This window comes from Monodelphis domestica, chromosome 2 (genome assembly GCF_027887165.1).
Source record: "Monodelphis domestica isolate mMonDom1 chromosome 2, mMonDom1.pri, whole genome shotgun sequence".
Lineage (NCBI taxonomy): Eukaryota > Metazoa > Chordata > Mammalia > Didelphimorphia > Didelphidae > Monodelphis > Monodelphis domestica.
Window position 1 is genome coordinate 129,760,746 of NC_077228.1, and position 18,589 is coordinate 129,779,334.

Sequence of the window (18,589 nt, forward strand, 5' to 3'; positions counted from 1 at the left end):
GTTTCCTCCTCTGTTAAGTGAGGGATTTGGATGTGATGATCTCTAAGCTTCTCCCAGCCATACTCATCCTTTGATTCTATATGACTGTCCATCCAAACTGGCCTGTGAGCTGTTATTTTCATTTTACATTCAACCCCCCTCCTCCATGCCTTTGCACTAGATGGTCTGTGATCCTTGAATGTTTGTTTCGTGTGAATCTTAAAATTTCTCAGACTTGTGAATGTTAAAAATTCCCAGACCCTACTTCATAAAATTGGGTTAAGACCATTTCCCATTTGGGCAGTGAAGCTATTTAGATCAGGAATGTGAGAACTCTACTTCACCATATTTAAGCATGCCTTAGGGGAAGATAAAGTTGTAAACTCTTTTCTGAACAATGAAAAGTACTTAAACCCATACTTATAGTAAGACAAAAAGTTCTTTAAGCCATGCCTATTTTTGGATATAATACAAAAGGGTGCTAAGTACTTATAAAGGTCAGGCAACTTGTGAACTTACAAGGAGCAAAGAGGTGAAAACTTAGAGATTCTAGTCTACTCAGGTGTGAATTACTCAAAAGATTAGTCTACTCAGGTGTGAACTAAGAATGGTCTGTCCTTTGAAAAACTTCTACTGTGATTGGTAGATATAAGGACTTGGGGGAGGTGACATAGGAGAAAATTCCCTTTGTAAGGAGATGAATCTCTTGAGACAGGAGAAGAATCCCCCTCTGGAGAAGGATGGCTGGCTGAACTGGTGTCTATATTCTTGCTTGGACAGATCTTGTGGTGAGTGATTAAGGACTGACTGATCTCTCTCTTAAGACTCAGGTCTAGGCCATGTTGACTTAAGGCCCTTCATACTTATTCCTCTTTTCTCTCAATCTCTCCTTTTCTTTAATTCCACATTTGTATTAATTAAAATCTCTATAAATCCCAGCTGACTTGTGTTTATTGAATAATTGGGAATATTTCCCTGGTGACCACCTTATATATTGATTTAAAAACAAGACACTGTAGTGAAAACATATTTTCTGAAATCACAATTAAATCCACTCTTATATGTACTACAATTTATATCTTTCACTATTTTAATCACTACAGTTTATGGCCTCAACTATTTTAATTATTACATTCCAAAAGACTGAAGGACTGTTAGAATTCCCAACTCTTTGTACAGTTCATTTCAGGAACTACTTCCTATGTGAATTACTCCTCCAACTCATTTCAACCCACTTCTCTGTTCTTGATACCACCATTCTCCCAGCCACCCAGTCTCCCATTTCTTCCTTTTCTTCAACCTCTTTTCTCAGAATAATAATAAGAATCTACACTGCATCTTTTTCATGTATTTTGTCTGTGTCAGTTGTCTCCATTATTCGAATACAAACTCTTATTTCTAGCTACTTGGATTAATATTTCCCTTCTCCCCTTTCCAATCTATCCTTTGTATTTGTGTAGAAATAATCTTTCTTTTGTATAAATTTTAATATATTACTCCTTTGCCCAGAAATATTCATTGGCTTTCAGTTATCTATTGAATAAAATATCTTCACATCGTGGCCTCATGTAGCATATTGTTTTGTATTTCTCTAATGCATTTGTCATGAGTTATAGTTATTGTGTATTTCCCTTTACGATTCAGTGAACTCCATGAGGATAGGTATAGAACACTATAAAAAAATACTAGATTCATAGTTAAAGTACTGAAGTGTGAAATCTGACTTTTACAATGGAAAGAAAGAACCCTTGATTTGGAGTCTGAGAATCTGTTAAAACTCTGTCTCTGATATTGTCCTACTTTTGTGACTTTGGGCAAGTCATTTAACCTTCCTCTTTGAAAAAATGAGGGCGTTCAATTCTATGACCTCTAAGCTTCCTTCCAGCCCTAAATCTCTGACTTCTTAATGGAATATATCTTGTTCAAATGTTGTCACCACTGCCTAATATCTTTACTCCTGGTGATAAATTTGTTGAATAAAGGAATCAAACTTAAAAAATTAAAGAGTCAATTCTTTTGTTAGGAATTTATGAGAAAAAAATTTTCTAGATATATCCACACAAAAGAGACATTTTAAATTTATCTATTTCCAAAAATGATACTTAATGGTCATGTACACCATTTTTCCTCTTTTTCTAAGTGTCTTTATTTGGTCACTTCTTGAAGGGAAGTTTATTTTATCTTGTTCAGTGTTAAGAACAATTTAATTTTGAAATATCAGATATTCCACTGCCATTTTCTTATAGCCATGCTTGAATACACAGAGACAGGTAGTCAGAAGTGACCTGATCCAACAAGTATTTGGCAGTAGTGATCAAAATGGGAGAAATAGAATAAAGCTACTAAAATGCAGTATTTTATCTTATGTCATTTCATTTTACTGAGGATGAGTTCTGCAAAGAACAGAGCTGTTTATTGAGGCTTGAAGTGTGCGTGTGCATGCATGTATGTATGTGTGAGTGAAAACATTTAATTGATCTTGATGTAGATCTAAACAGGGAGGAGATACTATTTCTTATGAAATATTCACTTAAAGTGGGATGGAATAGTAAATAGACCATTGTATTTCAGCTCAGAGTCCTAAGTTAATTTCTACCCCTGACAGTAGTTCTGTGACCTTGCAAGTAAATCTGAGTTCATATTCTCATCTGCAGAATGGGAATAAATATATTTAACAGTTTTACTGTGAGGCTTAAATAAAATAACATAGCATTTTACCTATGCTAGCTTTAAAGTACTATGTCAATTTCAGTAGTTATGTAAGGAGAAATGAACTTTATATATTTGCCCATCTACTGCATACCAGACTGTACAGTAGTCATTCTTTTTCTACTTATTCCTCCTTATCCTCTCCCTTTCCCCATCCGGTGTATATTTAAATCAGAATCTTTTGCGTTGTTAGGAATCTAATCCTGAATATTCTGCAGTGTTTTAGGGCTTGATACAATTAGTATAATGTCATCTTCAAACGGGAGCATCTGAAGTACCTCATCTTAGGGAATTTGTCTTTGACTTTGACTCTGAACTGGATCTCCTCTGTGATGGTAGTGTCTCTTTTGTTTCCCTGTTTTTGTCTTTTTAAATATTAATGATTAGAGGGCTGTAGAATCAGATCTCCACCCAGTGCTTCTCTCTCCTCTTTCATGCCTTTTCATGGTTCAGGGAATCTTGTGTAATTTTGAATTATATATGGCAGACACTTTGTTGGAACAGAGCCCTTAAGGTGGCATTTTGCTAGAATTAGAAAGTAGATGCCTTCTGAGTGGAGAATAGCTAAATAAACTGTGCCATGTGAATGGAATGGAATAGTACTGCCCTGTAAGAAATGATGCATGTGATAAGTACAAAGAATCATGGAAAGATTTACAGGATCAGATGCAGAGTAAAGTAAGCAGGGCCAGGAAAACAATATATACAATAATTAACAACAGTGGAAATTGAAATAACTACTACAAAACATTCAAAAGGGAAAATTGCAGCATTACAAAGAACAGGCATAGTTAAAAAAAAAGAGATATGAGAACACCCTCCCCTACCCCCACTTACTCTTTTGCAGAGGTGGGATGTAAAAATTAAAATTCAATCTCAATAATAAAAATACTATGTCATAGGAGATTTATTAAAGATCATTAAAAGTAAAGGACTAAAAGGGACACAAAACAAAAACCACTTGCCTATGGCTGATCAGCCAGTTCAAAACCCCAGTGCTTACTACCACCATGCTTTAGACTTCCAAGCCAAACAAAGAGGGAGAAAGTAGGACCGCCCACCCAATTTATGCGTCTACAGGTAGTAGGTAACAACAGGAAGTAAGTGGGCTCCCAGGAAATGTAGTTCTTTTTTAGGGTAACAGATTTTCAGTTATACAATGTCCATAGATATCATATGTTCATTGCATATTATTTCAGGTGTTTTGATGCATTAATTTTGCTTATATTTTTGTCTCTTCTATTCCTTCCTTCTATAAAAATTATTAATTTTTATGCAAAATGACTGCGAGTGGAAAGGGAGGATACTGAAATTCTGGAAATGTTAAAATCAGAAGATATCAGTAGAATTTTTTTTAAAGGTAGCATTTTGCTCAATCAAATCAAATGCTTTTATTTTTTTGTGGTCCTACAGTAAGTACAGTGGGACCTTTTTTCCTCTATGCCTTTTAAGTAGTTATGAACATATGTAATTTATGTACTATTCCTTGATAAAGTCTTTCTTTTTCCCTTCTAATACTTTCATCAAGGATGACCATGATATAGCAATATCTATTTATTATACTAAAATAGGTATATGAACTCATCAATTTGGATGTTCCCTCCAGTGATGGGCAAACCTATCTATAACTGACCATCATAGGGAGTTCTTTTCTAAGTCCTCCCATAAGTTTGCTGTGGAGAAGCCACCCAGTGTGCTAGAGGCCTTTCTTGATACTGGGAGGATACCAATGGAGTATTTGTATGTTTTCCCTGGTATTCCTCATTCTCAGTGTGTAAGTAGGTCATCTTCTTTAAGGCTCAAACATGACCTGATACCCTCTTCCACTTCTATTCTTTGAAGTTCTTCCTTGGTTATATGATGTAACCTGCTCATACCCACCATATTGCATTGTCTTCTGGGTGGTAGTCATTTTCAGTTATTTGATGATTATGTTCTGTATCCAGTAGCCATATAACACTGGTAGAACATTAGTACATAAATGATGGAACTTTGTTTCAGAGAGAAATTTGGGGACATTAAAAGAGTTCTGCAATTTCCTTATGACAATTCAAACCTGGTCTCTCCCTTCTACTTAATTTGCAGTTGATATTACTTGGTATATATCTTTAACATCACAGATAATTGAAAGATATAGAGAATACATGATCTAAATACTTATTGTTTGTTTTTAAAATTGTATTTTATCCACTAGAACCCATTAGAAAATAATGTCTTCCATACTATATGTAAAAATCATTCAAGATTCTTCAAAAGAAAAAGAATGACTTTCTGATTAACAAGTATTAGGTAAGGCATAAAACAAAGAGATAAGTATTCTAAGCATTGTGAAGGACATACAGTGCACAGTTCATATCGACTTTTCAAGAGGGATTTCCAGTATATACTGAGGTCCTTCAGATGCTTCTTTTTGAAGATAAAGACAATGTGCTAACTGTAATAAGATGTGGAATGATGTAGAGCCCTCCTTAGAGAGATCCTTAATCATTCAAAAGTATTTGGTCAAATTATCCACATAGGAAAAACCTAGGGAATAAAAAATGTCTTTTGTCCTGATTATTGCATGCATTTGGATGGAAGCATCATATGATTGGCTGAGATTTATTCATATCCCTTAGACCTGATATAAAAAATTCAATAGCTGAGGAGCCATTTGTTGAGAACTTTTAAGAGGGGATACCACAATAGAATCAAGAGTTTCAGTGTTGGCAGGGACCTTCAGAGTGACCTAGTTTAACCTTTATCAGAATAGGAATCCCCTTTAAGGCATTCCTTTCCTGTAATCTTCCTACTTCCCTTCAAATATTTTCAGTAATATAGAATTCATATTCCCATACTCAGCAGCCTGCTCCATATATCAGGTGAATTTCTGTCTCTCTGTAGCTTCTATCCTCTACTCTTAATTTTGCCTTCTAGGACAAACAGAGCAAGTCTAATTTCCATTTCCCTTCATTATTTGATGTCTGTCCCTGGAGTTCTCTGTACACCATTTTTCTCACCTTTTTAAATTTTTGGTATTAAAACCTACTTTGACCAGGTAGTGAGATGTATGGACCTCTCAGAATGAGATAGGTTTCAAGAGTACAAACTGACACATTTTTGGAGCAGGACCAATGTAACAATTTGTTTTGAATATACATGTTTGTAACAAGATTTCTCTCTCTCTTTTGGATTGGAAAGAGGGAATAGGGGGAGGAAAGAAGGTAGAACAGAAAAGTGGTATTTTTTTATTAAAAAAAATCTTAACTTTAATATGATTGATCTATTGGGAAAATAATCTGAAATGATGTGGTTCTTTATTTTTATTTTTATTTATTTACTAGAAAATCAACCCTTACCTTCCATCTTATAATCAATACTGTGTATTGGTTCCAAGGCAGAAGAGTGGTAAGAGCTAGGCAGTGGGAGTTAAGTGACTTGCCTAGGGTCACACAGCTAGAAAGTGTCTGAGCCCATATTTGAACCTAGGACCTCCAGTGTCTTAGCTTGGCTTTCAATTCACTGAGCTACCCAGTTGCCCCTGGTTCTTTATTTTTTGAAGGAAAGCAAATTTTTAAAAATGGTAACTCCTAAGGGCTCTAGATAGGGACCTTAAAAATTAAATGTCTTGGGGAATTTTGTTGGTTAGGTTTCAACAAAGCCTATCACTTGTCTTTTAATAAGGAAGGCAATTAAGTAAAAAGTAAATATAAGGGAGATTTTGTTTTCCACACTTGATAAATTATCCTTTAATGCCCTGCTAGCCTCCCAATGAGCCAACAGTTAAATAAAGTTTAGGAAGGAGTTTTATTTATATATATATATATATATATATATATATATATATATATATATATATATATATATATATATAAATTTATTTATTTATTTTTTGATTATTTATTGATGACATGAGTCTGTTGTTAAACTTAGGGATAGTATAGTATCTGAGAAAAATAGAAGAATAGCTTTAGAGTTAGGTCTTAGTATGGTAAAGTGCTTTTCTATCTGTTCCTTTTTGTTAAAGATGTGTAAATTCACACATTTTTTGTTCAGTCTTGCAACATTGCCCATTTATCACAGTTTTTTAATCTATTGAAAATTTTATTTTTTCTGTGTTGTGTAGATAACTTTATCCTATCATATATATGCTTATGTCTGATGTCAATAAAAATCTTTTACTTTCTTTGACTTATTCTGTAGAACTAGTTGACTAGAAAATCATATGTATATAGAACAAGATTATCTATTTGATGTAATTGTTGAAATTTTGAGTAATTGTTCAAGCTACTTGATAATTATCAGTGCAACACCATATTTATTTCAATGAGGATTCTAGAAAAGCTTTGAATTTGGACTTGAGTCCTAGAATTTGAGTCTCAGCACTGCCACTTAAGTGCTTCCATGTTTAACTGTAAATAGCCTCTGAGTCTAAATTTTTTCATCTGTAAAATGATGCAGTTGGACTAGATGATCTCTAAAGTCTCTTCCAACTCTAAATTTATTGTCCTGTGATGTATGAATGCAAGGTACCTTTTGGTAATAGAGCCTTTAAGGTAGGCTTTTGCCTTATCAATGCCTGCTTTTTCATTTTGAACAAAACAAAAAAGGAAGGGTCTTGTTTTCTCAATATGCTTAAGTAATTTATGTGATTGTCAAGAAGTGATCCATTATAGAATATTGCTTGTTCTCCCTATTAATTCCTTATGTGTTTGTGTGTTTTGCCTATGTGTGCTTATGTGTTAGGGATAAGGTTCTTAATAGTTTGTGTAGATGAAAAATTGTCATGTAAGGCAATATCTTTGTGGTCTTTTATTTTTACTATATTAATAAAAGGAGATTTTTTTTCTCACACCTTCCTCTAATACCCTAGGAATTAGATTACTTAATACCCATATAATTGTTTTATAAACATTTCTTTTTTTAATAAAATTTTTTTTCTACATACTTGGTCCAGTTAAGCTTCCTCTATATAAATACATCTGAAATTGTGAGTTTAGAATAAAGGGTTCCAATATGTTATCTTAACTGTTCTTGATAATGAAAAGTTTGTCATAAAAATCTTGGCAGAACTTTTTTATTCTTCTGTTGTATTTTTATTTTTAATAAACCCTTAAGTGCTCTTGGAATGACTTTGCTTAGTTGTACTTCTTGCCAAGCTTTCTTGAAACATATCCTCTATTGCTTCCTTTTGTTTTATGAGGATATAATGTGATCATTATACTTCATATGATTTTGCAAATAAGTTTATATTTGAAATTGGTATTCTCTGTGATCTTTATTCTTTACCTCTTAGAAAATAAGTCCATGATTTTTGACTAGGGTTCTTTTTAAGGCTTTTTATTATGACAATTAATTTAGCTTAGTTCAACTTCTGTATAAAGTCATTAAGTGCAATTTTTAATACCCACTACATGGTTTTCATTATTAGTTATCATTCTTTATTGTTACCATTTATTCCCTTAAATAATTTAGGATCAAGATTTTTTTTTTGGTAGTAAGCAAGAACTGAGAACAAAGGACATCCTTATCAGTTGGGAAATGGCCAAATAAATTGTGGTATATCAAGTGTAATGAAATATTGTGAAGTGAGTTTTTTTCAGATGTATGTCATAACTTTTTCTCATTATTATTCTTTTTTCTAACTTATTACTAGTTTGACCTTTTCTTGAAAAAGTTCATGGGGCTGACACAGACAGCTGTTACAGTTGTGACTTTTTGCATTGTTAATAACTCCTTTCTTGTCTACCAAAAATATAATTACAAAAAAAATGAATGGTATTTTTTGGTGCTTACTACAATTATAGCTACCAATTCTTTTCTCAAAAATTATTTGTGATGAAGAGGTGGGAGACTTCTGTGTAATCTACAAGTCAGCTGGCTTCTCCTGTTCCTTCTTCTGAAACATGCTTTCTGATATGTTACCCAGTATACTTAGCAGTTTCCTAATTTGAATGGTAGTCTCTGAGAATATATTGATTTGATTTGAAGGGTGTTACTGAGTCAAATTCTTCTACCCCTTCATTCTCCAAATAAGATTTTGGTATAATAATTTTTATGATTCTCTTTGCAGATACATATCATGAGCTCTGGAATACAGGAAGATCCAATTTCCCATGCTTTTGGATGTATGATAAAAGTAACCCAACCAATTCTTTTTCTTTGCTTATGATGGAACCATGAGCCAACTTGCTACACTTCTCTCTTGTTTTATGTATAATAATTAGCATTTATAAAGAATTTTAAAGTTTGCAAAGCACTTTACAAATATTGTCCCCTTTTATTTTTACAAGAACCCTGGGAGGCAGGAACTATTTTTAAAAGCTATTTTATTTTATGAATTATATATAATAACAATTTTCCATATGAGTTTTCTGAAGTTGTAATTTCTAAATTGTCTCCTTCCCCCTTTCCAGAGGTGGTTAGCAATTTGAACTGGGTTATACATGTATTATCATGCAAAACCTATTTCTATATTGTTCATTGTTGTAAGAAAATACTCACATAAAACCAAAACACCCAAAATAAAACTCTAAATAAACTAAAGTATAAAATAGCATGCTTTGATCTACATTCCAACTTCAACAGTTCTTTCTCTGAAGGTAGATAGTATTTTTTGTCATAGGTCTTTCAGAATTGTCCTAAATTATTGTATTGCTTAGAGCAGCTAAATCTTTAACAACAATATTTCTATTAATGTGAACGATGTTCTCCTGGTTCTGTTTATTTCACTCTGCATCACTTTGTGTGGGTCTTAACAGCTCTTTCTGAAATCAATCTGTTCATCATTTCTTTCAGCACAATAGCATTCCATTACCACCATATACCACAGTTTGCTTGGCCATTCCACATTTGATAGACATCTCCTCAATTTCCAATTCTTTGCCACCACAAATAGAGAACTGCAATTAATATTTTAGTACAAGTAGCCCCCCCCCCTTTTAATCTTTTTTGGGACACAAATCTAGTAGTGTTATTACTGGATCAAAGTGCAGTTTTATAGTCCTTTAGGAAAGTTCCAGAATGGTTGGGTCAATTCACAACTCTACCAACAATGCATTAGTGTCCCAGTTTTGCCACCCTGCCTGTACCACATTTATCACTCTACTTTATCGTCATATTGGCCAATCTGATAGGTATAAAGTGGTACCTCAGAGTTGTTTGTTGTATTTCTCTAATCAAGAGTAATTTAGGACATTTTCCTACATGATTATCTATAGAGTTGATGTCTTCCTCAGAAAACTACTTTTTCCTATCCTTTGACTATTTGTCATTTGGGGACTATTTGTAGTCTTATAAATTTGATTTAGTTTCTCTATAGATTTGAGAAATTAGACCTTTATCAGAGAAATATGTTAAAAAATTTCCTCCTAGGTTGTTGTTTCCTTTCTATTCTTGGTTACATTGGTTTTGTTTGTAAAAAAAAAAAATTAAATCTAACCTAAAATTATTCATTTAACATCATGTTATTTCTCTATCTCTTGTTTGGTCATAAATTCTTCTCTTTTTCACAGATCTTCTAGGTAAACTATTCAGTGTTCCCCTAATTTACTAATGGTTTTATCTCATGTATAAATCATACACCCATTTTAACCTTATCTTGGTATAAGAGGTGAGATATTGACCTATACTTAGTTTTTGACATTCTGTTTAATGGTTTGCCCAGCAGTTTTTGTCAAATAGAGAGTTTTTATCCCCAAATCTGGGTTCTTTGGATTTATCAAACACTATACATTGTCAAGGTCATTTACCTCTAATCCATTCCTACCATTCTATTTCTTAGCCAGTAATAGATTGTTTTGATGATTACTGCTTTATGGTATTGTTGAGTCAGGGTTCCATCATTGAGAGAAAAAGTAGAGAGAGAAAGGTATACAAAGCAAGGGCCAGACAGTGATGCGTGATCTCTGGTTATTATGACAAAGAGAAAGATTTTTATAGAAAATAGAGTGCTAAGCATTGCATCATAATTAGGAGGTGTTTTTTTCCCCACAGAATATTATTTATGAAATGACTTTACTGACACTCCTTTCCTGGCTTCTGGAGAGATTAGTTCCCGAGAGACCTACCCTTCTTGGAGAAGGCCAAGTGGTTGAACTCTTGCTTAATTCACCACCAAATTCTCCAGCTGAGGGGTTAACGAGTCCTGTGTGGGTTGAGCAGGGGACCAGAACAACATTTAGGGTGATAAGCTAGAATTCTTACTCTACTCTCTTTCACATTTTTCTACTTTTACTCTCTCTACCTTTTTTTGTAAATAAAGGCTACTGAAGTCATTTAGCTAAAAGTTATTTTAACTTGGGCTGTATCAATTTTAAAATCAGTGATCACAGTATTAATTTAGAATTCTCATATATTTAGTCCAACCATAAAATTTAATTCCTTACATTACACAAAACATTTCTAGTGCTTCTCTACAGATGCAAGCAAACTAAGAAAGAGTGACAGCTAATCTGTTATGCAAAACTTGGGGAAAGGAAGGTCTTGGTCAGTCTGTCATGACATTACAAAGGCTTCTTTGCTCTTCAAAATAAGGAAAGACTCAAGGTTTTTATGATGACCATTTTGGGGAGGAATCCTTCAAGGGTTCCTCTTTATCTATATTTCAACAGCTTGCAACTGTGAGATTTGATCCTTGTCAGAAATTTCATGCAAACTTATTAGTGTCTTATGGCTGCTTTCCTCAGTGGGTCTAATTTGTCCTATGTTCCTCCATATGATATAATTTGAGATCTAGTATTGATTTTTTTCATTAATTCCCTTAATATTCTTGATCTTTTGTTCTTCCAGATGAATTTTGTTATCTATTTTTCTAGTTATATAAGAAATTTTTTTTTGGTAATTTGATTCATATGGCACTGAATAAATAAATTTAGGTAGAATTGTCATTTTTACTCTATTAGCTTGGTCTACCTATGAGCGATTAATGTTTTTCCAGTTGTTTAGATCTGACTTTGTTCGTGTGAAGTGTTTTGTAATTGTGTTCTTATAATTTCTGTGTTTGTCTTGGCAAGTAGATTGCCAAATATTTTATATCCTCTGTTTTAAATGGATTTTATGTTTTCCTGCTGGACTTTGTTGGAAACATATAGAAATGCTGATGGTTTTTCTGGGTTTATTTTGTATCATACAGCTTTTGTAAGGTTATAAATTATTTCAACTAATTTTTTAGTTGATTCTTTAGGATTCTTTAAATATACCATCATGTCATCTGCAAAAGAGTAATAAATTGTTTAGTTTACTCACTGCCCATTTTAACTCCTTCAGTTTCTTTTTATCTTATTACTAAAGCTAACATTTCTGATACAATGTTAAATAATAGTGGTGATAATGGCCATCCTTGCTTTACCCTTGAACTTTTGGGGAAGACTTCTGTCATCCCCATCAGATCATATTTGCTGATTGTTTTAGATTGTAAGATTTAAATTAATATGCAAGAACTCCAAGCATTCTATTTTATAAAGTTTATTAATAATCACTTGAAGTAGAATGAATAAAAATGAAATAAAAGTAAAAGAAACCCAATTATCTAACAAAATTAAGACCACATGAGTAAAACCTCTCCTGGTTTTCACCTCACGCCACCTCGACCAAACCTGATCACAGGAAGAGAGTGAAAGGCACAGTTACACAAAATTTCTATCCTCCTTACTTCAGCACGTAATATGAGAAGGAAAGTGGGGTGCTGGGAATTGTAGTTTTGGGGTTCAAATTTTAATTACACAATGCTCCCCTGTGATTCCCATGAGAAGTAAGTATGTAGAAATCTCCCGGATTTACATGCCTAGTTTCCCCATGGAATCTTCAACTAGAGGTACATACAATATTGTACTTAAAAAGGGGAAATTACAATAATTTGGGGATAAGAATGAAATAAAAGAGAGAGAACAAAACTAATGATTGCTAGATGCATTGAGAAAAAGCCAATTCTGGGGCATTCCCCTTTGGTGTAAGAGTTTATGTTCAAAATAAATGCTTTCAATTCACAGTTCAATTTCACTACATCCCAAAGTTCATTCTGAATCCTTTGGTGCAGTGTGAGGTTTCTGCAGGCATCTCCATGGTGCCTTCTCCGAATAATTTACTTTATTGATTAGGGGAGGTAGCAAATTTCTTATCCTAGAATCACCCTTAAACAAGAAAATTTTTTATAAATCTAGAATTTTATGACAATTATACAATCTACCCTGAGGAGGGTGTTGACAAACACATGACTAACTATAAGGATAATTTAGGGTTGTGACCTAATCTAAGTTTGATTTTTGGTTGCCAGGGGATATCCCAAATAAAATATCCAAGTCAGTTTGCAAATATATGGTGGTTTGATCAATATATAGGGAAGAAATCAAGGAGAAGAGAGAGGGAAAAGGGATACAATTTCTCTCACCCAGCCTGTGCCAGGCAAGTTCAAAGTCCTCCACCACAAGGTCCTTGAAGATTAGAGGCTTTCTCTGAGAGGATAGTGTTTGGAAGGTAAAGGAGAGAAAAATCAGCCTAAACTCTGAGAGATCTCAGAGAAGAGCCTTACTGAACTAGGTTACTAGGCTTTATCAAGGAAAACTCACCGCTAAACCTGGACAATAGCAGCCGCCATGCCAAGATGTCGACACGCTCAGCAAGCTGCTTGCCAGCCACCTCTCTGCCGTCAAAGAGGCCGGAGAGAGGAAGTGCTGCGAAATACGTAGAAGGTTTTACATCACTTTCCTGCATCTCACATGTACCAATGATATCTTAGGCTTGACTTAGTACAGCCCAGGGGTGTGTCAGTTGTTTCTGATTTGTCATTTGCTAGCACATGTCTGTCATAGGCCATCCTCCTAAATACTTAATCCTTAAGTATGGGTGTAGATATTCCTGATTTTGTTAGACTAAGTAGGGTGGAGTAATCTAAAGTTCACATGAGTTATGAGGTATGTGAATCAATTGTTAAAAGGAAGTCAAAAACATAAAAAAAAACCCAAATAGAAGAAAAGAAAAAAAAATTAAATAGCAAATAAAAATTTGGAGTAAGCAAGAATAAGCCCATAGTAGGTCCTAAAACCAGGGTCCAATAAAGTGACATATATCCCACAAGCCTGTAGAACCATTGCAGCAACATGTTCTTACCTAATCAGCAATCAGGACTGCAGAAAATTGCCACACTTGTGAAAGACAGAAAAGGGACTAGATTTTGAAGTAGGTGGGAAATATTCCCTGGTCTGATTTTACCTTTGCTCTCAGGGATTGGGGAGCAAGTATTATAGCCAAACTGAGGTACTTTGTCTGAATTTGGCATGGGAAAATCCTGCATGTGACATTGTCAAACAGCTGCTTCTTTGAACCTCAAAACAAGTCCTCTGTCTTGGTGCAGATTCTCATCAATCCCGTCAGGATTGGGTGGTCTACCTGACCTTGTGCTTCTTGGCACTGTATAATTGCTCTTTTATGATCCCTTCTCCTGGAATCAGACACAAGCATTAATCAAAGTCCCATAATATTTAACAATCAATGGCAGGTTTCCATAGTCTAAAGCTTTTGGGTATGCATTAATATTAGGGCTAATGGATATTGTAAACTTATAGCACAAAATTAAAAAAAAAAACAGTAATACTGGTAATATGTGCTTCCTTTGCAAAAAATGAAAAAAGAAAATCCAAATACTCTATTGTACATACAAGGAAATTCAATAACAAAATAAATATATAATCCACAAACAGTGATCCACTGTGTTTTCCAAGGAAAGGCGCAATACAAAGGTTTTTCACCCCAAAATGAGATCATATTTAACTTGACCATGATCCATGGTATGGGTACAAATGATTTTCACCAAGTAATGGCTTTATAAAACAGTAGTATAACAGGTAATGCACATTCATAGAAGTACCCAAACCCTCCAAATCACAAAATTCCATTTAATGACAATAGTAAACAAACCTGCTATAATATAGGATTCACATGAGTTGCTGTGTGAAATTAAAAAAAAACAGCTTTGAAGCTCATGGATACTTGTCACAATTTCTCCAGATTTAGCTAATCTGTCAACCTTGGCTGAGATATTTTTAACAAAGTCTATTACTACCATCATTCCAAAATATGGGAGAGGAACCCAGAAAAACACAAACATCTGTACTGCTGATGAAAACCTTTTGGGTCTAAAATGTCACTAAGATTCTAGATCATCCTGGTGGAAGGGTAGAATAAAATGAAGAGTTACAACTATAAAAACCATACAGAAGCTACTAGACTCCTGGGAAATGCTCCCTCTTAAGAGCCTTCCAGGGGTACCATGCCCCCTAGGAAAACCTTCCTACCTCCTGGAGGAGACTATAACAGCCGTAAAAGACATGTCTTTATCTGTCTTACATTTTTATAAATGTGGAGATGGGGAATTCAATAGTGCCATTCACTTCAACCACTTTGACCCTTACCTTTTGTTACAAACAACTCAAAGGAAGGCAAATGATCAATCAGAGGTAGTGGTGCTCCTAGATAACCGGAAAAATCACTTATGAAGACCCTTTAAAATCAATTTAAATTTTTAGGTCATTAAATTCTCCAAAGGTTGTATACAGGTTGTAACCAGTTTGATGGAGTCCATCCATTATCATCTATGTGACAATTAACAATGGCAAAAAGGCACAAAAGACTGTTTTAGGCAACCTGTGATCTTGATGGATCTGGTGACTAACCCAGCATCCACAAAGACCTATGATTTTGCTTTGGAAAAGGGTTTGTCTAAATTGTTTATGGGCTTTTACAATGATATTTTCTCAAGTCCAGTCATAAGGGGAGTACAAATGAAGACAACGTAACAGCACATATAGCTAATGGCCAAAATACAGGAACAGAAAGTGACATAGTGTAACAGAATAGATTAGATCAAACAAAATTAAATCTTTTTTCCCATTTGAATAAGTTACAAAATTCAATCTTAAAACAATCAGCAAATATAATATATGTGATAGGATATAGACACTGAATTCAAGAGACCTTTTCTTCAATTCTAATAGGTGCATTATAGAGACTTCTTTGCTATTTGGAGGGGAGCAAACTGAAACAGTTAGCAATGGAGTCTGAAAAGCTAAAAATTCACTTCTAGACTCTTTAAGTTTCCTTTCCCAAATATACCCCAAAACTTTGAGTTGTGTGAGCTCTGTAATACTCTCCTGGAATAGGAGCTATTTGAGATAGGCAGGAAATTGGGATGCGCTTGCAATTCTACTTATTAAATTGGTTGCAAATATACTTCCTGTCTGTAGTTGGTGTAAGTCTAATATGCACTGGCTAGGAGTAAAGGTCTCACAAGGCTAGTAGATGGAGACATGCTCCAAACAGCTTTTGAATGGAGGGCAGCCGAAAGGCTTTAGCTTGAGGCTAAATTAGTGAAGGAAAACAAAAGCTTTCTATTTTAGGCACAGTGAAGGTAAAAACTCCTTAGACCAGCTGAGCTGGTTTGGGAGAGCAAAAAGGGTTTAAACAGCTATCAGGCTTAAGACTGATGTGGGGGTTTAGGAAAGGCCTTAAAGAGAGAGCAAACTTCTAGGAGTAAGATAAAGCTAAACTTTCTCAATTTAGCCCAACAATTAATACCTTCTAACAACAACAACAACAACAACAATAACAAAACTGAGCTGAAATTATGAACTTCTTCCAACACTCCAGGATTCTGGGCTGCAGGATGGTAGCTTGTGGGGTAGCAGGGTTGCTTCCCCCAGGTGAAAGGTGTCAGGAGGGTTAGAGACTTAATTGTTGCTAAAAAAAACAAAACACACACACACACACACACACACACACACACACACACACACACACACACACACACACACACACACACACAAAATATGGCTATCCAGGTGCTGTAAATTAAAGAGGAGAAAATGGAATTTTGATCTTACCCTTCTACTTCCAGACTACTCTCAAGGCAATCAGCAGCAGTAGTAGCAGGAGCAGTAGCAGTAAGCGAGAGCAACAGTACCCACTGAATTTCCCCAGATTGGGGGGGGTGGGGGGGTGGTTGTGAAAGTGGTGAGAAGGCCATGGCAGGAAAGAAACAGTTTTTTCAAACTAATCTACTCACTTAGTAAGGGTCCTCAATTCCAGACTTCTGATCACCATAAATGTAATATTTAAATTTATATGCAATAACTCCAAGTATTATATTTTATAAAGTTTATTAATAATCACTTGAAGTAGAAGGAATAAAAAGGAAACAGAAGTTTAACAAGCCTAATAATCTTAACAAAATTAAGACTACATGAGCAAAAACTCTTCTGGCTCTCACTTCACACTACCTTGACCAAACTCTATCACAGGAAGAGAGTGAAAGACTGGGTTACACAAAATTTATATCCTCCCTACTTCAGCATGTGAGAAGGAAAGTGTGGTGCTGGGAATTGTAGTTCTAGGGTTCAAATTGTAATTATACAGTTATCATTTTAAGGAAAGGCCAATTTATTCATGTTTTCTAGTGTTTTCAATAGGAATGGGTGTTATACTTTGTCAAAGGCTTTTTATGCATCTGTTGAGATAATCATGTGATTTGTATTACTTTGATTATTGATATGATCAGTTATATGGATAATTTTCCTAATACTAAACCAGCCCTGCATTTCAGGTGTCAATCCTCTCTGGTCATAGTGAATTATGCATGTGATATATTGTAGCATCTTTGCTATTTTTTTAAGATTTTTGCATTAATATTCATTAAGGAAATTGGTCTGTAGTTTTCTTTTTCTGTCTTAGATCTTCTGGCTTAGGTATCAACACATTATTTGTATCATAAAAATAATTTGGTGGGCCTCCTTTTTTTTCCTGTTTTGCCATACAGTTTACATAATATTGGAATTAATTGTTTTTGGAATATTTGATAGAATTCACTTGTGAATCCATTTGGCCCTGGGGCTTTTTTCTTATAGAGTTCTTTGTTGACTTGTTCAATTTCTTTTTCTGAGATAGAATTATATAAGTATTCTATTTTCTCTCTTGTTAATCTGGGCAATTTATATTTTTGTAAATATTCATCAATTTTATCTATATGGTCAGATTTATTGTCATATACTTGGGTAAAATAGCTCCTAAATATTTCTTGAATTTCCTCTTCATTGGAGGTGAATTTATCTTTTTTGTTTGTTTGTTTATGATCCAGGTAATTTGATTTTCTTCTTTTCTTTTTTTAATGAAATAAACCAATGCTCTATTTTATTTATTTATTTTTTCATAAAAACTCAGTCTTTATTTATTAGTTCATTAGTTCTCTTTCAATTTTATTAATTTTTCCTTTGATTTTTAGATTTTCCAATTAATTTAGTCTTTAATTGGAGATCTTTAATTGTTCTTTTTCTAGTTTTTTGGTTGTATGCCCAGTTCATTGATCTGCTTTTTCTCTTATTTTATTGATGTAAGTGTTCAGATATAGAAAATTTCTCCTAAGTACTGCTTTATCTATAGCCCATACATTTTTATATGTTGTCTCCTTGTTGTTACTGTCTTTGATGAAATTATTGATTGTTTCTATAATTTGTTCTTTGACCCATCCCTTTTAAAGATTTAGATTAGTTTCTAAATAATTTTTAATTTCTTTCCATGTACTCTTATTGATTATAACTTTGATTACATTGTGATCTGAAAAGGATGCTTTATTATTACTGCTTTTCTACATTTGGTTGTGAAGTTTTTATGACCTAGTACTGTGCTGTCGAACCTATGGCCCATGTGCTGGAGCATATTGGAGGGGCTGCTCCCTTCCCCTTTTCCACACACACTTGAGGATAATTCTCACATCACCCACCCCTCTACCCAGCAGCCCAATGGGAGTGCTTCTTCCCTCCCCTTTCTTGGGTAAGGTAAAGGGTTCACCTGTAGCATGAAGATTACAGTTTGGGTATGTGGTATCTAAAAGGTTCTCCATCACAGCCTTAGTACATAGTTTGTTTTTGTGTAGGTA

At 34.2% G+C, this 18,589-nt stretch overlaps 1 protein-coding gene across 7 annotated transcripts in view; it reads left to right on the forward strand.

The window, feature by feature from the left end:
- The window catches only part of MARK1 (microtubule affinity regulating kinase 1), a 162,977-nt gene that overhangs the window by 7,576 nt on the left and 136,812 nt on the right, over nucleotides 1-18,589 (forward strand). The window lies entirely within an intron of this gene.